The sequence below is a fragment of the Nicotiana tabacum genome, chromosome 22, assembly GCF_000715075.1.
Source record: "Nicotiana tabacum cultivar K326 chromosome 22, ASM71507v2, whole genome shotgun sequence".
Lineage (NCBI taxonomy): Eukaryota > Viridiplantae > Streptophyta > Magnoliopsida > Solanales > Solanaceae > Nicotiana > Nicotiana tabacum.
Window position 1 is genome coordinate 85,126,595 of NC_134101.1, and position 22,161 is coordinate 85,148,755.

Sequence of the window (22,161 nt, forward strand, 5' to 3'; positions counted from 1 at the left end):
TTCGAAGGCAGATGAGAAGTTGTATTTGTACTTGACGGTGTCCGAAGTAGCGGTAAGTGGTGTGCTAGTTTGAGAAGAGAAAGTTACGCAATTACCTGTTTACTATGTAAGTCGGACCTTAGGAGATGCTGAAACTAGATATCCACACTTAGAGAAATTGGCACTTGCATTAATAAGTGCGTCTAGAAAATTAAAACCATATTTCCAATGCCACCCCGTATATGTGTTAACCACTTATCCACTCCGAAATGTTTTGCACAACCTCGAGTTGTTGGTCCGATTGGCAAATGGGCCATCGAACTTGGCAGGTACGATATCAAATATCAACCCCAAATGGCTATCAAGTCTCAACTTTTAGCAGACTTTGTGGCTGATTTTACGCCAACTCTCGTACCCGAAGTGGAAAAGGAACTTCTACTAAAATCGGGTACATCATCGGGGGTATGGACCGTCTTCACAGACGGTGCCTCGAATGTGAAAGGGTCCGAACTTGGCATCGTTTTGAAGCCACCCATGGGTAGCACTATTAGACAATCTATCAAAACTTCTAGGTTGACTAACAATGAGGCCGAGTATGAGGCCATGATTGCAAGTCTCGAACTAGCTAAAAGCTTGGGGGAAGAAGTCATCGAAGCCAAGTGTGACTCTCTGTTGGTGGTGAACCAAGTAAACAAAAAGCTTCGAAGTTCGGGAGGATAGAATGTAAAGGTATTTGGACAAGTTACAGGTGACATTGCATTGCTTCAAGGAGTGGACCCTAGATCACATGCCTTGAGAGCAAAATAGTGAGTCCAATGCACTTGCAAATTTGGGGTCATCGGTTGAATAAGATGATATTGTCCCGGGGACTGTCGTCCAATTATCGAGATCTATGGTCGAGTAGGGTCACGCTGAGATAAGCTCCACTAGTTTGACTTGGGATTGGAGGAATAAATATGTTGAATATTTAAAGCACGGAAGGCTTCCATCGGACCCTAAAGAGTCGAGAGCCCTACGAGCTAAAGCAACCCGATTCACATTAGATAAAGATGGAACATTATACAGGAGGACTTTTGATGGACCATTGGCAATATGCTTATGGCTGGGGGACACCAATTACGTTTTACGAGAGGTCCACGAGGGCACTTGTGAGAACCACTTCGGCGCTGATTCTTTGATTCACAAATAAAGCAGGGTACCATTGGGATAGCATGGAAAAAGACTCTAAAGAGTTTGTTCGAAAATGTGATAAATGTCAAAGGTTTGAACCGATAATCCATAAACTTGGAGAACAACTTCACCTAGTCTTATCCCCACGTCCATTCATGAAATGAGGGATAGATATCGTCGGCCCTCTACCAACGGCCCTAGGTAAGGAGAAATTTATTTTGTTTATGACTGACTACTTTTGTAAATGGGTGGAAGCACAGGCCTTCAACAAGGTCAGAGAAAAAGAAGTTATAGACTTCATCTGGGATCACATTGTGTGTCGATTCGGGATACCTGCTGAAATCATATGCGACAACAGAAAGCAATTCATCGGCAACAAGGTAACAAAGTTCCTCGAAGAGCACAAGATAAAAAGAATCTTATCAACGCCACTTCACCTAAGTGCGAACAGACAAGCCAAGTCAACGAATAAGACCATTATCCAAAACTTATAGAAGAGGTTGAGCGACGCTAAGCGGAAATGGAGAGAAGTTCTACCTGAAGTCCTTTGGGCATATCGAACAACATTGAAGTCTAGCACCAGGGCAACCCCGTTCTCCTTAGCATATGGCTCCGAGGCCTTAATACCATTCGAAGTTGGGGAACCCAGCACCAGATTTTGGCATGCAATAGAGGAATCAAATCATGAGGCTATGAATACTAGACTGGAGTTATTGGATGAAAAACGAGAAGTTGCGCTTGTTCGGATGGCCGCATAGAAGTAAAGAATTGTAGATATTATAATAAAAGGGCCAACCTCCGCCACTTCGGAATCAGGGACTTAGTTCTAAGGAAAGTCACCCTAAATACTTGAGACCAAAACGAAGGGAAACTAGGCCCGAATTGGGAAGGACCGTATTGAGTCATTAGTATCATCGAAAAGGGATCTTACAAGCTCGCCACGATGGAAGGCGAGTAATTGCCGAACAATTGGAACGTGTCACTACTCAAACGATATTATTGCTGAGGTATGACTTTTTCCATTTTTCCATTGGTGTTTGATACTAACTTATTGCAGGTGTTCGATCTTAGGTTTTAAAGTACGCGTTGCACTCTTTTTCACTTAGTCCGATTTTTATCCCAAATGGGGTTTTCCGGCGAGGTTTATAACGAGGAAACAATTATGTGCTACCTAAGGTGGATTCAACAGTATCCAAAGCTTCTTTTTAATCAACCTCGAATAGTGGGGGGGGGGGGGGCATCACCCTTGGAGGTTATATTTCGAGAAAAATACTTCACACCAAAAATGGGCTCGATAGGAAAACTTTGTAATGGGCCAAATGGTCGAATGAACTGTGTCCACATAGAATAGTCAAGCCCGATGGCAAAACATGTATGCATATATGCATTATTTAAATAAACATTCTTTATACACCAAACATTTCATGTCTCAAAGAAATTTTCCACTATACGAGCTCCATACTCGTCATTTTCGTGAGAAACGACTCATGAACCAAAATGCAAATACACCTCGAATACTTGGGGACTGTCGTCGACAGTCAAACACATTTGAGTTATCTAAACTCAGGTTCATACGACCTCAAAGAGGTATCCCTCAACATAAAGGCCAAGGCCATCATACTCGGGGACTAACATTTCGAATAAGTTCGAAACGTTATCGAAAAACAAGCCCAAGAGGCATACCTGAAGGCTATGGCCATACCAAAGGCTACGATCGAAATAACGCGGCTCAGAGACGTTTGAATCCCGTAATAAAAGCAGACCTTCGTATTCTTTGAAAATCGATTAATAAAGGCTACCCTCGACAAAATAATGAAAGGGCTTCGATAAAATCGACCCTTGAAAAACCTTAAGAGGTATCGAATTCTTCAAATACAAACTTGTGCTAAGGCACAAGAAGCAAAAGGGTTCCAATCGACACTAAACCCTCAAAAAACCCAATGGGTAAAAAATGCATGCCAAGGCATAAAGAAATTTTTACTAAGTCTATAAGCTGAAAAGGGGAAATAATAGCTATATCTTAAAGGCCATAACTGCTCGACTTAAAAGAGCTTAAGGGCCAATATACTTAGGGTTCGAGATCTTGTTCTTACCCAATCCAAACCCAAGGGTTCGGTTATCCCGTGCCCAAATAAATAATAACTATATTATGGCTCGGGGATTCGCCATTATCCGACACAAAGGGTCTATGCCCCAAAGGTTCAAACATTTTTCGAAATCGACCACGACAACTTCAAAAAAACCGCCCAAGATAGAATCACGAACATACCATTCAAAGAATGAAATTATTGCAAGAATTTTGAGGCAAGAAACTGTATACGGTAAAATCGGAGGGTCTAATTTTCTGTCATTATGATGGCTCGCAAGCATATTTCACAAGGTTCAAGACTAGGGTCGAGGCTCACCCTCGAGGGCTACCGACGCTCGACCTCGGGGAAATATAGACCAACGACTATTATGGAAAGGTGGGAGTTCCCAAGGTGCACAACTAGGGCTGATGATGTCTAGTAAGCTAAGTTCAGGCCCGAATCATGGTGTCAACTAGCTGTCCTATCCCCATATCTTTGTAATTAATGCACTTGTACTATGCTGATTCCTCGTTTTATATAAAGGGGATCCTTGTTATTTAAGAGGGTTCGGTTGCTCCATACTAGATATACAAAAACATTCTCTCTGCTCTCTAACATATTCTCTTTATCTTGTTACTTCATTTATTGTCCGCATTTATTGTGATTCTATTCATTGTTCATCATTTATTGCTTATTATTGGCCATAAAGAGCCGCCCTTGATCTATTTATAACTGTTATTCGTCATCGACTGCCTTCGAGGCCCTCGAATAGGCAAGCTCAAGGCCCGATTGACAGCGATTCAATTTGATTAACACCTCGTTTTTAAATTCTTATTTAGTTTCTAAATCTTTCACATAGCATCAACTGCCTAACAACTAACATAAAAATAGATCACGGATTTTTAAAACTACTAAATCAAATTTAATTATTATTACCATTTTCACGGCAAATAGTTTGGTGCCCACTATGAGGCTAAAAGTAATAGTGATTATTTTCTTGCTGGTTTAACTACATAACGCAAGTTATCTTTCACATTTTTTCTTGCCCGAGACATTTGATTTCAGGTCAAAATGTCTGACTCAGTAAACATAAATCTTGAGAACCACGTAGAAAACAACGTAGATGTTCTAGGTGCTGGTACGCCACCATGAAATCCTGAGAACACACTGGAGCTGATTCACAAGGATATGACCTCGTGTGATGCCCGAGGCGTTAACGATAATCCTCACATTAACCAGGGAGTGTACCGAGAAACTCAGCGGGAAACTCGGAAACACCCAACCTGGGCAAAAAGAGAGGTTCCTCGTTATGTCATTCACGTGATAATTGGGGGGACCGATATTCCCCAAGGACCTGTGATCAAACGGACAAAAATGCATGCTGCAATCGAGGGGCTGATCCGAGACCACATGAATAGAGACACCCTCACATTCAACGAGGAGGACCTCGAGATCTTGGCAGAACCACACTATGACGCACTGGTAATTTCGTTCCTTTTAAGCAACGTTCAAATTAAACGTGTACTCGTGGATCCAGGAAACTTTGCCAACGTAATCAGGACAAAGGTAATGGAACAGCTCTGGTTGCTCAGCCAAGTCGTACCTGCCTCCTAGGTCCTCCACAGCTTCAACATGGCTGGTGAAATAACGAAAGGAGAGATCGTCCTCCCGGTTGACATGTCCAGCACAGTTCAGAATACCAAGTTCCACGTCATCATTGTTGACATGAGGTAAAACACATTGCTTGGCAGGCCGTGGATACACAACATGAGGGCGGTGCTGTCAAATCTGCACCAAATGATGAAATTTCCAACGAAAAGATTGCATAACAACCATATATGGTGAACAACATGAAACAAAAGAAATGTTCGCAGTTTACCAGGAGGCACCAAGCCCATACACTCTACCTCAGGTGAGTCTAGGAGCATACAAACCCCCGAGGACAATGAAGAAGATTTCCTCGCCCCTCGAACTTTCGTCGCCCCCGAAGAGTCGGATGCAACAAAATTGACAATTGAAGAACTAGAGCAAGCTGTTTTGATTGAGCATCTCCCAGATTGGAAGTTTTACCTGGGAACGGGATTAACCCCCGAACTCAGGAAAAAGCTCATTCAGTTCCTTATTAACAACATCGACTATTTTGCCTGGTCCTATTTAGACATGACAGGAATCCCACCGAAAATAACCACCCACTGATTGAGTGTCGACCCCAGGTTTAAGCCGGTGAAGCAAAAAAGAAGACCCCAATCCGAGGTAAAACACGTATTTATCAAAGACGAGGTATCAAAACTCCTTAAAATAGGGTTTATCAGAGAGGTAAAGTATCCCGAATGGCTGACCAACGTAGTGGTAGTGCCCATAAAGGGAAATAAATTCAGAATGTGCGTAGATTATAAAGATTTAAATAAGGCGTGGCCCCGGGATTTTTTCCCGTTGCCTAACATCGATCATTTGGTCGATGCTACGGTCGGCCATGAGATCCTCACCTTTCTCGATGCCTACTCGGGTTATAACCAAATTCAGATGAATCCCAAGGATAGGGAAAAGACTTCGTTCATCATGAAGTATGGTACCTACTGTTACAATGTAATGCCATTCGGGCTGAAAAACGCAGGGGTCACGTACCAACATCTAGTTAATAAAATGTTCGAGCATCAAATAGGCAAATCCATGGAAGTTTATATTGATGACATGCTAGTTAAATCCTTGCGCGCATATGACCATTTGACTCATTTGCAGGATACACTAGACATCCTCAGAAGTTACAACATGAAGCTTAACCCCGAGAAATGCTCCTTCGAAGTGGGTTCGAGCAAATTCTTAGGCTTTATGGTATCAAACAGGGGGATCGAGATCAACACTGACAAAATTAAGGCCATCGAAGAAATCACAGTGGTGAATAATCTAAAAGCCGTGCAACAGCTGACATGGTGAATAGCTGCTCTAGGCAGATTCATATCAAGGTCGTAGGACAGGAGTCACCATTTCTTCTCCTTACTCAAAAAGAAAAACAACTTCGAGTGGACTCCAGAATGCTAACACGCCTTAGAGAAACTGAAGAGGTATCTGACTAGTCCGCTTTTGCTCCACACGCCAAAAGAGGATGAGACACTGTATCTATACCTAGCCGTATCCGAAATAGCGGTAAGTGGTGTGCTGGTTCGAGAAGAGAAAGGTACACAATTTCCTGTTTATTATGTATGTTGGACCCTCCGGGATGCCGAAACCAGATATCCGCACCTAGAAAAATTAGCTCTTGCATTGATAAGAACATCAAGAGAGCTAAAATCCTATTTTCAATGCCACCGTATCTGCGTTTTAACAACGTACCCTCTTCAAAGCATATTGCATAAGTCCGAACTATCGGACCGATTGGCCAAATGGGCTATCAAACTCAGAGGGTATGATATCGAATATCAACCCCGAACGTCCATCAAGTTCCAGATTCTAGCGGACTTCATGGCCGACTTCTCACCCTCTCTCATGCCCGAGGTAGAAAAGTAACTCTTGCTAAAATCAGGCGCATCTTCCGGGGTATGGATCCTATTCACCGACGGTGCCACAAACGTAAGAGGATCCAGGATCGGTATAGTCCTGAAGTTGCCCACGAGTGGCATAATCAGGCAATCTATAAAAACTACAAAATTGACTAACAATGAAGCCGAGTATGATGATATGATTGCAGGTTTGGAATTGGCCAAAGGCCTGGGAGCTGATTCTGTCGAAGCGAAATGTGATTCGCTCCTGGTAGTAAACTAGGTAAATGGGAGTTACGAGGTCCGAGAAGATAGGATGCAAAGGTATTTGGACAAAATCCAAATCACATTACATCGTTTCAAAGAATGGACCCTGGTCCACATACCTCGTGAATAAAATAGCGAGGTCGATGCCCTCGCAAATCTGGAATCATCTATTCAAGAAGATGATCTACTCCCCGGGGTTGTTATTCAGCTTTCCAAATTAGTGGTCGAGGAAGGTCATGCCGCGATTAATTCCGCTAGCCTAACATGGGATTGGAGAAATAAATACTTTAATTATCTAAAAGACGAAAAATTACTCACGGACCCAAAGGAATAAAGGGCTCTGCAAACCAAACCAGCCTGGTTATCACTCGATAAAAGCGGGACTTTATACAGAAGAACCTTCGATGGCCCCCTAGTAGTATGTTTGGGGCCGGGGGACACAAACTATGTACTCCGAGAAATCCATGAGGGTACTTGTGGAAATCACTCCGGCGCCGATTCCTTGGTCTGAAAGGTGATCGGGGCAAGCTACTACTAGGACAACATGGAAAAAGACACTAAGGAATTCGTCCGAAAGTGCGACAAATGCCAGAGATTTGCCCATATGGTTCACCAACCCGGCGAATAGCTACATTCAGTCTTATTGCCATGGCCATTCATGAAATGGAGAAGGGACATCGTTGGACCCCTGCCAACGGCGCCAGGTAAATCTAAATTCATTTTATTTATGACTGACTATTTCTCAAAGTGGGTGGAAGTGCAGGCCTTCATAAAAGAAAAATAAGTCATTGACTTTATTTGGGATCACATTATGTGCCAATTCGGGATTCCTTCAGAGATAACATGCGATAATGGGAGGCAGTTCATTGGAAGCAAAGTAACATAGTTCCTCGAGGATCACAAAATCAATAGAATCCTATCGACGCCTTACCACCCATGTGAAAATGGCCTGGCCGAATCCACAAACAAAACCATTATCAACTTAAAAAAGAAGTCAGAAAGAGCTAAAGAAAAATGGGTAGAAATATTGCCCGAAGTGCTGTGGGCATATCGAACAACTTCAAAGTCAAGCATAGGGGAAACGCCTTTCTCTCTAGTATATGGCGTCGAGGTCCTGATACTAGTGAAGGTCGAGGAGCCAAGCACCAGATTCCGACACACCACTGAGAGCTCGAACAATGAGGATATGACCACGACCTCGAACTATTAGATGAAAAGTGAGAAGCCTCGCTTGTCCGAATGACCGCCCAAAAGCAAAGGATCGAATGGTATTACAACAGGAGAACAAACCTTCGATATCTCGGAATTGGGGACTTCGTCCTAAGGAAAGTCACCCTCAACACCTGAAACTCTAATGAAGGAAAGCTAGACCAGAATTGGGAAGGACCATACCGCGTTGTCAGAATAATCGGCAAAGGGTCCTACAAGCTCCGCACCATGGAAGGCGAGCAGCTTCCAAGCAACTGGAACATATCGATGCTGAAATGATACTACTGCTAAGGCATGCATTGCACTCTTTCCTTCAACCGGATTTTATCCCAAAAAGGGTTTTACTGGCAAGGTTTTTAACGAGGCAACATTTACATGCTACCTAAGGAAGATCCAACAAGTATCCAAGGCTACTTTTGCAATCAATCTCAAATACTGGGGGGCATTCCCCCGAAAGATCACCTACTCAAAGAAACCAAGATACACCAAACATGGGCTTAACAAGAAAGTAATGTACCAGGCCAAACGGTCGAACGAACCGTGTCCACATAGAACAACTGAGCCTGCAACAGCAAAAACATGTATACTTGTACCAAGTAATCAAAGAATACTTCCCAAAAGTATTTTGCATTTCAAGGAAGCTCGATATTTTTGTAAAAAATAGCTCCAAAGTAGAAAGGCACCCCAAACACTCGGGGACTGGCGTCAACAACTCGAAATAATGCGACCCCCCGGGTCGGAGCTCCTAACTCATAAAGCCATCGATGAGGCAATGATTAGACCACAAAATAGCTCTAGAGCCTTAAAAGGTCCCGAACACTCTAGGACTGGCGTCGAAAGCTCTAGGCTACATGACCTCCGGGTTAGAAACTCAAAAATAATAAGCCCATAATGAGGCAACACCAAGTTCACAAGTAATGGCTCCTGAGCCAAGAAACTCTCAATGACTCGGGGACTGTCGTCAATTGCCATCTCCATCGACTTATCAAAACTCGATGTCTTAAGGACACATGTGGGCAGCCTCGGTCTCGTAAGACCTATACAAGGCAACAACAATATCTGTAAGACCTCAAGCAAGGCATGAACCATACTTGTACCAATATCCAAAACTGTAAGACCTCAAAGGCATGTAAAATCTGTAAGACCTTACTAAAGGCATAAACCCAATCTCAAAGTTTCGGCTATATATCGAACTTGTAAGACCCCTAAAAAGGTATACCCTCGATATAGACACCGAAACTACTTCATTTGGGACTTAAAGGCTCTGGACAAACACAAATGACTCCGATCACAAGGCTGTACCAGCCAAACTAACATGACTTGGGGATGCCCGACCGTCGCTACAAATCACATGCCTTCAAATACTTCGAGTATACTTCGGAAAGAACCGGTTAATATTGGCTACCCTCGTTATAGGCAAAAGAGCTTTGACCACGTTAGCTCCTAAACAGCTGGCTTCGAGATACTCAGCCTCCGAGCCAAACCTTCCGAGGTGCTCGATCATCACCATATAATGACTCACAATCGATGTTTTTTATTAAACCGTCGAAGAGCCAGGAAAACACTATTTCAAAAAATCCTTATCGAGGGAAAAATAAAGCCTACATAAAAGGTCGCATCGACCTAAGGTGTAAGAGCCATTGTCGCCAGCCTACATAAAAGGTCTCACCGACCCAACGCGTAAGAGCCTAAGGGCCAACTTGCAATTCAAAAACTTGAGGGTCGAACGAGTTCGATTCGTAACCCGATTCGGAGACTGAACCCAAAATAGTTTATTGAATATGCCCAAAAGCAAAGGCGTAAGAGCCATTGTTGCCAGTCCACATAAAAGGTCACATCGATCCAAGGCGTAAGAGTTGTTGTCGCCAACCCACATAGAAGGTCGCACCTACCAAACTCATAAGAGCCACTATTGCCAGTGCTAAATTTGTAGGCCATAGTGATCCAACATTTAAAAGACAGGTCTGACTCGAGAACACTCGGGGATTGACTTTCGACCATCAGGGGCCACTCAGCAATAGCAAAAACCCGAGGTCATAACCCAAAGGCTAAGATCTCGAGTCAATTGTCAAAAGTATCGCTTATTATTCTCAAAAGGCAAAGGGGAAAAGAAATGATAAAAGGTGAAAATCCTATTATACATATGGCTCACGGAGATACGTTTACAAGGCTTTTGAAAAATCCCTACAAAAAAGGGGCCAAACAGAACCCCAACCCATCATCGAGCCTGCATCTTCGACAGCTCCGCCGAAGGTTGGACCCCGACAGCTCCAGATATAGCCCCAAGATCTTCAATGGCCTCTTCCCCTCAGGGAGTCCTGCTTCCATTCTCATCGTCTTCTGAGCCACTACCCGACACATATCTAGAAGCAAACAGGGCAACCGCTCCTTCCTCTAGGGTTTTCACCCTCTTGGCCTCCTCAGACACTCTCCCGGAGTGGGCATTTATTACAACAACATCCTCTTTGTGCGCAGATATAAGCGGCTCAGCTTCGATTTTGATCCCGGATAGTGCATCCACTAACTCGGAGTGGAGACCTCTGTATTTGTCACTGTCTGCCCTCACGTCTTGAAGTTAACGACCGACTGAGGCCATCCTTTCCTGAAGAGTATCCCTCTTAGAGGTTATCTCTCTCATATGCCGTTGGAGTTCGAGGACTTCAGAATCTCTGGCTCGGAGCCTCTCCCTTAGAAGGGCACCTTCCTTCTCAAACTACATGAATCAAATCTGGGACATTAATACATTGGGATCCAACAAAAATTCAGACAATAGCGAAACAGATACTACATAACCTATTCAATAAGGCGAGCCTTCTCACGCTCATAACGCGTGACCTCAGCCTGAAACCGAGCGAAAGTCTGGTTGTAAAGCGCCTTGGCCTGAATCCATGAAAAAGACAAGTTAGAAAGACAAAGATCATAGCGACAAAAATCAGAACAGAAGGCAGGATTTACTAAAGCTACCTGCTCGCAAAGCCTGCTCATCTCGCCGAATACGAGTGAATCATCGAGCCCGAAAATTCCGTCGGGAGCAGCTGAAGGCCTTTCGAGTGCTTCTCTATCTCCGATAGGCACCCCCGCATCAAAAGATTCTTCATTCAGTGCATCTTACATTCCGTTAGGGGTAAGGTTATTCCCTGAGGGGAACCACTCACGACAACAGTGCCAATAGAGTCAATCAGGGCCATCCCTTGCCCATAAAAGGCTCCAGAATTGGGCCCCTCCGAACCGCCTACAAAATGCATTCTATCTTGAGGGGTATTTTGGCTATTGGCCAGCTCGGGAACATCGCCCGATGCCTCCTCAGTAGCCTCCTCATTCCGATATCGGACCACGACGACATCAAGCTCCAACTCAAGAGCCATCGTCTCCACGACCTGAGGATCGGTTGGGTTTCCCCTCCCTCGGGCACAATCGAGAAATTATTTTCCCCCTCGCCTTCAACTCGGGGACTTCCAGCTGCTCCCGGAGTTGGGGCTACCGAGCTGGCCTTAGTTTCTTCCACTTTGATCTTCTTGGATTCAGAAGGCTCATTCGATGGCTCCCTTTGCCTTTTCTTCCCTTCATCGCGCCCCAAAGTACTCTCTTCACCAAGAAATGTTCCCTTTATCAAAGGGATCTCCCCCAGACCTACACAAATGAGAAAAGTACGCACAAGGAATGAGGGCACTATAAGTAGCGATTCAGGTCGAAAAGTACGGCTGCAATAGGGGCAAAAGCTCACCTTGGTCCTTAGCTTCCCAGCGAGCTCGAGATAGGTCATGCCACACTTGCTGGGCGTATGGGCGAATTGAGTCCAGCTGACAGACCCAACCCAAGTGGTCTATGACCGCTCCAAGGTAAATTGCCACGACTGCATCAACGGAAAGAATTAAGCGCATAACAAGATATACCTAAAAGGGTGCGAGGAAATGTTAGATAGTATGTCTACTTACGTTCTATGTTCCACCTTTTGGGGAACAACATCCTTTCTACAGGGATCAGGTCCGAAGTCCTTACTCGGACAAAGCGACTCTTCCATGCTCCGTTCCTAGCTTCTTTGATACAAGCAAAGAGGGCCCTTGGAGCTCGGTAGTGGAGTTTAATCAGGCCCCCACAGAAGAGACGGGGACTGTACATCCTGATCAAGTGATCGAGGGTGAAGGGCATCCCTTCAATCATGTTCATATACTACCTGATCATGTAGATAGTGCACCAGAATGAAGTGTGAATTTGGCTGAGGGTCACCTGATGCCATTGGCAGAAGTCGAGAATCACAGGTTCTATCGGAGGCAAGGATGGCCCTACAAGCCCAAGGGTAAATGGGTAAATATACACACTGAGAAAGTCGGCCTTGTATGTCGTTATGTCCTCCTCCCAAGTAGGGATCTCCACAAGCACCACGTCCCCCTCAGCGACAATCAGTCCTCATGCTTTCAACGTCTGATATCGAGCTAATATAATGAGACACTGGTTCGCAATGCCCAGGTATCGAAGAAGGTATCTCGACCTTGAAATTGGAAGTCGTTGCAAAAAATTCCGGAACACATTCCTCAGCACGAGGATGCATTGACGTTTTGCCTTTAGATAGAAGCGAACAGGAGGAGGTCATGCTCTCCTAAGAAGCAGAGGCATAAGTTTTTGCCATACCTAAAAGATTACGGACGAGAAAGGAGAGTTGTGTTTCTAAGAAAGAATGAAAGTAAAGGATGAAAGAACCTTTTTGGGGGCTCGGCGGTACAATGAGTTGTAAGGAACATGAAAAGAAGTATTTGTAGAGGCCTCGCACGCGCATTGAAGGATGCCAATGGATAGCCATCTACTATAATCAATGTGAAGGCTTTAGGGGCTGTATGTACGTTGTCTTTGGGCACCATATGATTGCAGTTATTACGGGAATACCCGAAGGGCAGGAGCTCAAGATCATTTCTTATCACTTTCACTCTAAGAAGTGCGGGGACTATCTGTATACGGTAAAATTAGAGGGTCTAATTTTTCGTCATTATGATGGCTCGCAAGCATATTTCACAAGGTTCGAGACTAGGGTCGAGGCTCACCCTCGAGGGCTACTGACACTTGACCTCGGGGAAATACAGACCAACGACTATTATGCAAAGGTGTGGAGTTCCCAAGGCGAACAACTAGGGTTGATGAAATCTAGTAAGCTAAGTTCAGGCCCGAATCATGGTATCAACTAGCTGTCTCATCCCCATATCTTTGTAATTAATGCACTTGTACTATGCTTGGATTCCCCCTATTATATAAAGGGGATCCTTGTTATTTAGTAAGGGTTCGGTTGCCCCATACTAGATATACAAAAACATTCTCTCTGCTCTCTAACATATTCTCTTGATCTTGTTACTTCATTTATTGCCCGCATTTATTGTGATTCTATTCATTGTTCATCATTTATTACTTATTATTGGCATAAAGAGCCACCCTTGATCTATTTATAACTGTTATTCGCCACCGACCACCTTCGATAGCTCCCAATCGAGCGTCAGACTCGATCTCGTGGATCTCGAATAGGAAAGCTCGAGGCCCCGATTGACAGCGATTCGGTTTGATTAACACCTCGTTCTTAAGATCTTATTTCGTTTCTAAGTCTTTTACATAGCATCAACTGCCTAACAACTAGCATAAAAATAGATCACGTATTTTTAGAACCTGTAAATCAAATTTAATTGTTATTACCATTTTTATGGTAAACAGAAACATTGAGAAGGCATTCAAGGAAATTTCTTCTTTTATATACTTAAAGAGACATGTACAAGGATTCGACAAAAGGTCTTACAAAAAGAAAGATACAAAAAGAGAAAGAAAATTCCTATTTACGCCCGGGACTGGTCTCTCACTCGAGAGAAACTTCCTCTTTGGACCCTTCTTCGTTGTCGGACCCGCCTTGGCTGCCTTCATCGTCATCGTCAGAGGAGACATACAATCTGGCATCGGCTTCCAGCGCCCTTGCTTGAGCTATCTCTTCAGTGAGGTCGAAACCTCAAGCATGAATTTCTTCGAGGGTCTCCCTCCGGGATTGGCACTTGGCCAAGTCATTACTCCATTTTTCCCGGTCAGAAGCTTCCCTTAGCTCTGTTTGAGCAGCCTCAGTGCCCCTTAAGTACACGGCAACGACTTTATCAGCTGTGTCCTTCGTCTTTTCGACTGCAGCCTGGCTTCAGCAACCTCAGCCCCAGCCACGACAAGTTTGACCTCGAGCTCATCAATTCTTTTGTCTTGGGCCGAATTTTTCTCTGTGGCACCCCTCAGTTGGGTCTCATTCGATGCTAGTTTGGCTAGTGCAGCTTATTTCTCCGTAGCAAGGCGGTCCATATTTTCTTTCCACCGGTTGCAGTCAGCCTTAACCTGATTGACCTCACCTCCAAGCTGCCCGATCATCTCCAATTTTTGTTGCAGCTGAGACATTAAAGTGTTAGCCTCCAGAGTTGGGTCAAGAAGCTCATACTCTTTCAAAATAATAGTTGCTTGCTTGTCTAGCTCGGCCTCATTTTTGCTAGCCTTGGCCAAGTCTGCCTAAAGATCCTTGAGCTCCTCCTCCTTTTGGCTGCAAAGGAACTTTAGGGCCTTCCCTTTATCCGAGGACTTCTCAAGTTCGACCTCATATTGGCTCAGGTCAGCCCTAAACTTGGTAGAGGCCTACGAAAAAAAAAGAGATATCAGTTAAGGTAAGGGGAGAAAAGGAAATTGTAACGATAAGAATTAATGCTTACCTTAGAGAAAAGATGTTGGGCCTCTTTGAAGAGAGTAGATGCATCGTTGAGGTTGGCAGTATCATCGACCCCAGTAAAGCAATCCTAGAAAGGATCATCTTCACTAGGGACTCTACTTAAGTCAGGTGTTCCCAGAGCCCGGGCTTCCCTTATGGCTTCCTCAGAATAAAACGGTAACGATGTAAAGTGACCTATTGTCATGGCTCTGGGAAGATTGCCCGGGGCACTCTGTTCGGCCATGGGGACTTTGAAACCCGTCCCCTTTGGAGTGCTTGCTGAAGGTCGAGAAACAATCTCGACCTCGGGCGATTCAGGGGCTTTAACCAATTATTTCTTCAGGGTTTCCTCACCACGAGGTAGGGTCTCCAGTTTGGAGGGTTTGGCGGCCTCAACTGGCTTCTTAGCTCGGGTTACTAGCTCTGATTCTTCACCCTTGTTTTCTTCTGCATCCTGAAACTGGTGGGCCGAGTCTATGTCCACGTGAATGACATTCTTCATGCATTTTCGAGTAGGATCCATTTTATCTTGGTGATCTTCGTGTTTTGAGGGGACGACCTTCTTGTGTCTTCGATCTTTTCCTTAGGAGAGGATAACCTCATCTCGGAGAAATGTCCAATGCCTGCATAAATTAAAAATTGGGTATGAGAAAACAAATGTCTTCGATAAATAAAGAAAGTATCAAAAACTTACAAGAAGAACTTATCATGGTGTTTGGCTTCCCATCTGCCCCTTGCCAAATCACGCAAACAAAGTTCGTCATACGAGGAGGTCGCAGGTAGTTTCCGGACCCAGTCTTCAAGGTCGAGGACCACATGAGGCATCCAAGTGACTGCTACAACAAATATGAAGGAATCATGCAATGCATAAAGTAACTGGGGGGACAACTTCACTTACGATTGGGGTTCCACTCCTCTACGAATGGCATTTTCTCCTTGGGCACGATATCGCTGGTCCTCACTCGAATGTACCGGCTCATCTAACCTCGATCTTTATCCTTGTCATTGCTAGAAAAGAAGGACTTAGTCGATCGGCGTTGAAGCTTGATGAATCCTCGGAAAAGCTAGGGCCGGTACAAGAGGATAAGTTGGCTGAGGGTGAACTCGAGCCCCTTGGCCTTGTTGGAGAAATAGTGAAGCATGATCACTATGCACCAGAAAGAAGGGTGGATCTAGCCAAGGGTGGCTTGATATATTTTGCAGAAGTCGATCACGATCGGATCAAGAGGACCTAGTGTGAAGGGGTAAGTGTAATCACTTAGCAACCCCTTCACATGGGTGGTGATACTCTCCTCAGGGTAGGGATGTGTACCACAGCCTCATCCCCCCAGCCACAATCCTTTTTCATAGCCTTGAGGTGTTTCTCCGTTATCGAGCAGATATACCTCGATGCATGCTCACATCGGTCGGGAACTGCATGGGGGTTTTCGACTTTGAAGTCTTTCTTTATGATGCAGGTTCCAGGAATGATCTCGTGAAGGGCTGGCGCTTTGTCACCAATCGAACGGGAAGAAGAGGAGGAAGCTTTCTCCTTTTGAGGAACTGTTTTAGAGGTTTTCGCCATTGATTAAGTTTTAGAGAAGCAGAATGAGGCAGAGTTTGGTGTTTTTTGGTGTTAAAAGGGGGGATAAGCAAGTAACGAATAAGAGAAATTGCAAGGAGGAAGTAAAGTCCTTAATTCAGATAAAGAGCCCTGTATTTATAGGTACGCGACGACGGTTCGGCGGTGATAGTAGCCGACCACTACTGGCACGCATTTAATATTTTGGAGAAACGAACCGATGGGATGTTTCGGTCACCTCGAGCACTTACGCTACAGGGATGATGTCATAATTAGAGACTACGAAAAATCGAGGCTCGAATTATTTTTTATTGTCTTACTCCATGAAATGCGGGGACTATCTGTATACGGTCGAAATCAGGTATGCCCCATTTTATAGGCTTGAGGGGTTGCTCTGAGAACATGTTTGAGATAGACCAGGCTCGAGCCTGATGGCGGAGTACAAGATTTGAAGATCAAAGTGCATGATGAAAATCAGGGCCAAATATGACCAGCCTCGAGATAATACCGTTGTGACTTTGTAACAGAAAGGGTAAGATTCCCACAACAGCCCTAAAATCATGGCGTAAATTTCGGAATAGATTTGTACGAATTTGTACAGATTCATACTTGGTGGTTAGACAAAAATTCCCTACTAAAAATAGAAATGTACCTTGTAAAGGTGTAACGACCCAACTGGTCGTTTTGAGCAATTGCACTTTGCTCGGTTGTTTGAGGCAATGAGTAGATCCATAGGATGTATTGTGACTTAGTGAATCGTTGGTTTTGGTTTTCAGGTTATCCAGAATTGAAATGGGAGAATGGTCTCAGCTAAAAGCTCTAAATTTGAAAGGTTTAACCTAGTTTTGACTTTTAGTATTCGACCTTGGATTTGAATTTTGATGGTTCCGTTAGTTATATTGGGTAATTTTGGACTTGGGAGTGCGTCTGAAATGTAATTTGGAGGTCCGTGGTAGCATTAGGCTTGAATTGGCGAAAGTTGGAATTTCAGCAACGTTTGTGAAATTTGGAAATTTAGATGTTCATAGGCTTAAATATGAGGGTAATTTGGTATTTTGATGTTGTTTTGAGTTATTCGAAGGTTCGACTAAGTTTAAATGATGTTATGGGATGCGTTGGTATGTTTGGTTGAGGTCTTGAGGGCCTCGGGTGAGTTTCGGGTGGTTAACGAATCAATTCTTGGCTTTAAAAGTTCGCAGATTTTTTGGTGTGATGTTACAGAGAATTCCTTCATCGTGTTCACGAAAGACATTTGAGAAGGGAAGTTGAGTTGTTCTTCGCATTCCCGAAGTACTCCCCACACTTGCGAAGGTGTAGGATTTTAAGCCTACGCGTTCGCGACCAGGTCATTGCGTTCGCGTAGAGTCTACGGTCTTTGGGAGCTTCAGGTAGATAAGCCTACGCGTTCGCGAGGGTTTTTCTGCATTCGCGTAGGGTCAGCCAGCGTAGGCTTCTCGTTCGCAAGTGGGTCCTCGCATTCGCGAAGGAGGATTTCCAGGTTAGAGGCAGTTTGTGCTTCGCGAACGCAAGGGCACTACCGTATTCGCGAAGAGTAAAATTTGGGCAGCAGTGTTAAATATCAAAATTGAGGGTTTGAACATTTTCATAATTGGGCTAGAGACCACGAAATTGGGCGATTTTTGAAGGGAATTTCAGAGAGGTGATTGGGGTAGGTGTTCTTCACATCATTTGGGTTAAATTCCATGATTATATCATGATTTGCATCATCTAAATTAGGAACTGGGGGGTGTAAATTGGGGGAGAATGGAAGAGAATTGGAGAGATGATTTTGGGGATTTGAATGTCCATTTGATGTTGGATTTTGATGAATTATGCATGGGTAGACTCGTGAGTGAATGTGCTTTCTAGTTTTGTGATTTTTGTCAAATTCCGAGATGTGGGCCGAGTTTGAGTATATTTTGGTCTTAATTGATAGTTTTTCGTGTGGAATTCATTCCACTAGTATATATTGATGGTATTGTACTGATTGTAAATAGATTCGGAGCATTTGGAGGCCGAGTCAAGGGGCAAAAGCATCACGAAGTAGAGATTTGATTGGTTTGAGGTAAGTAACGATTGTAAATCTAGTCCTAAGGGTATGCAACCCTAGATTTCGTATCGTTTTACGATTTTGAGGCGACGTGCATGCTAGGTGACGGGCGTGTGGGCGTGCACCGTTGGGGATTGTGACTTGGTCTGTCCCGTAGAAACTATAAGTTACGTATTTGGTTGAAACTATATGATACTTATGTGTTTTAGAAAGAATTTCTATAAATTGGGTTGAATGCCATATTTGGGCCTTGTGTCAGAGTTGTTTGGACCCTTAAGGGACTTTTTCTTATTATCCTCTCAATATTTGTGGTAGAACATCTATACTCAGTCATGTTATACTTATTGATTTCATAACTCAGTCTTTATTATTCTGTTTTGATGCATATAAAAATGTTGTTTTGGGCTGAGTACCCTATTTTTACTGATAGCCAGAGTGGCTTGAGAGGTTTATGACTGAGTGAGGCTGATAGCCTGATTTGTGAGGATATTTATGGGATCGGCCTGCACGCCGCAACATGTGGTTACTTATTCATGATTGAGTGAGGGCGATGGCCTAACCGACTTATGCCATGAGGTGGCTTGTTATAACGCTTGGGCTGAAGGAGTCCCTCCGGAGTCTGCACACCCCTAGTGAGCGCGGGTACCTGATTGTGAGTGATGGTGAAGTATGCCCGAGGGGCTGTATGTGAGTGACTGTGAGGTTTGCCCGTGGGGCTGTATATGAGTGATGCTTTGCCCGAGGGCTGGTTATGTTGTCATCTTTTTGCTCACTGTTGCACTGAGCCTCTATTTCAGAACTGTTGAAAAATATCTTCAAATGATTTTTACTAAAACTGAGTTATAAATGAACTAATTTGATTCAAACTCTGCTTTTAAAAGCCTGCTATATTTTTAGTGAGATTTCATGATATGAACTTTATATGTTTTATTGCTCGTCACTGCTTCTCAACCTTTATTTAATTTGGTTAGTTATTGAGTTGGCGTACTCATATTACTCCCTATGTGTAGATCCAAGTGTATCAGGACCCTATAGCGGCTGTTGACTATTCTAGCTGTAGATCTTTTCGGGGTTAGCAAGGTAGCTGTTGGTGATTGCAGCCCTGCTCCTCTCCCTCCTATCTTCCTATAGTAGTTTGTAGTTACATTTCTAGACTTTGTTAGTCTCAGTATTTTCGGACAGATTGTAGTAGATGGTCGTGACTAGTGACACCCCGATGTCGGATTTCCTTCCCGCACTTTTGTTTTGATTTGAACTCTTTTATGAAGGTTTTATATTACATAGTTTTGGAACTATCTTTGAAATAAAAATATCGATTTGTTTTGGTAATGTGTAGGCTTGCCTAGTACCACTATAGGCTCCATCACAACAGGGTTAGTTTTGGATTGTGACAAGTTGGTATCAAAACCTAGGTTACATAGGTCTCACGAGTCATGACCAGGTTTAGTAGAGTCTTGAGGATTGGTATGGAGAAGTTTGCTTTTATCTTCGAGAGGCTGCATAACCTTTAGGTAATCCCACATTCTTGAATTCATATCGTGCGACATTGATTTAGCTTGAAGTGTAAATCTTTGGATTCCTTCCACGCATTCGTGTGCACATATTAGCTCTTGGAATTAGCTGTGCATTGATGGCTTGTGATTCTCTAGATAAGGTGCGAGATGTGATTTCTGTGTGTTGATGTTGGGCCAGTCTGGAGGACTTGAGGCCGAATTTTAACTGTAGCTTGAGCATTGAGGTGTTTATTGTGTGGGCACGTGCTTTTGGATTGATATGTTCGGTAGCGTCCCTACTAGTGGAAGTGATGGCTGGATGGCTATGTGATGAGAATGATGTGACTGTGAGATGTGTTCGTATGATCTGAATGTGACGAGAAGGGTCTGCGTGCGGTGTAGAAAAAACTATTTGGTGCTTGATTTCCATCTTGAATTAATGTGTAGCCCCGAGTTATGGGTGTATTAAAGGATCTTTACATGTTGTTTAGTTAGGAGTGAAGTAGATTTCATGTCGTGATTTGAGTTCAGACTCATGGGGGATTAAGTGATTTCATGAGGTTTATGACAGTAGAAGGGTATGAAGAGATGTTAGTTTGAGGCGTAGCAGGTGTGTTATCTCTTGCGGGGTGTCCTAAGGGCGTGTGACCCATATGTTGTCTTGTAGCGAGTCCTCTTTTACTAGTGAATTATGTATGTGGCAGTTTGAGTTTGGATCACGTATGAGAGTTGTCTTGACGGTTACTAAGGTGAATGCGAGATTTGCACATGATTTGAGGTATTAAACGGGTTGTGTTGCATGAGCTTATGAAGGATTTAGTTGAATCTCACTATGGCAGTATGGTAGTAATAGAGTATGGGTATCATGAGTTATTTTGTGTTTTGATCTATGGCTTTGAGATAAGTGCGGGAGTCTGCTATTGATTAGTTGATTGCACGGCTATGTGTTGTATTGGTTTCAATTTGAGGCATACTGATAAATCAGTTGTGGCTTACATAGGTTGAGATCGAGGATGACTTGTGTAAAGGAAATTTTGGATAAGGATTATGTTATGCTTTATGGATATATGAGAAATATTGGATGATTTAGTTGTTGTTATAAGGTATGTAACGTGTATGGAGAAGGAAATCGCTCAGTGGATTAGAAGAATGGGTTACTTCCTTAAGTGTTGTTGTACTAATGGGACACAAGTCGTTTGGTTCATTTGATTAGTTAATCAAGACCTGAGTAGAGTGGATGACTCTCGAGAATGGTTCTAATGGATTCAAGATTCATATGTAACAAGTGGGGATCTTCAGGATGTGTAATTGGTTAGACACGGAGGTTTACATTGGATGGTGTCAAGACTTGTGGCATTCCTATATCATTATGGATTTTACATATCAGTATCAGGAAGGTAATGGCTTTAGATTTGCAGGTAGTCTCTTCAGAGTATGTATTTTGAATGTGGTACTTTTGGGGATATTTAAGAGAGTATTTTTGGTGTCTTATAAGTCTTAGGGCGGTGTGGTTTTATGCTTGGGTCTCGTGTAGTGAGTCTAGGTTGAGGATTGTGGTGTTATGGCGAGGAGAAGTATCAATTTGAAGGTAATTCAGAAGGAACTCAAATAAATAGGACAGCTTGGTAGTAGGTTGGATCGACATGGTAAAGGATATGATTAGTCCTTTGGGTGCTTATGAGGTAATGCATTTCTATAGGTGCTTCGTGGCATGCTCTTGGGTTTTTGGTGACCTGCGTCGCTTGGTCGAGTTAGAAGGATTCAATCCTGACGGTTTGATTTTGTGCAAATGGGATTCGAAGAGTTCTTGATGGTTTCTACCACGGTTAGAGATGTATATTTCTATTGGCATGATGAGCATGTGATGTATAGTGATTTTCTCCTAGATAAGATCAAATGGAAAGTTCTCGGCTAGTTGAGTACGTTGTTTCTTGTAACTTAGGGTGGATTACGAAGTTCTCACATTTATCACAGGATGGCATGGTATATGCGGTATGTTGTATAGGATTGAAATTTGCATGTGTAAGGTCACGATTCAGTTCTGAAAGGAAGGTCATAAATTCTTAGGAATCTTGGACAGTTTGAGATGATTAGGTAAATGCTATTACTAATTAGTATGGTTTGGTGAGAGTATACATTTAGAAAGGGGCGATGTGTTTGAGTTATGGATACTTAATTGGTATT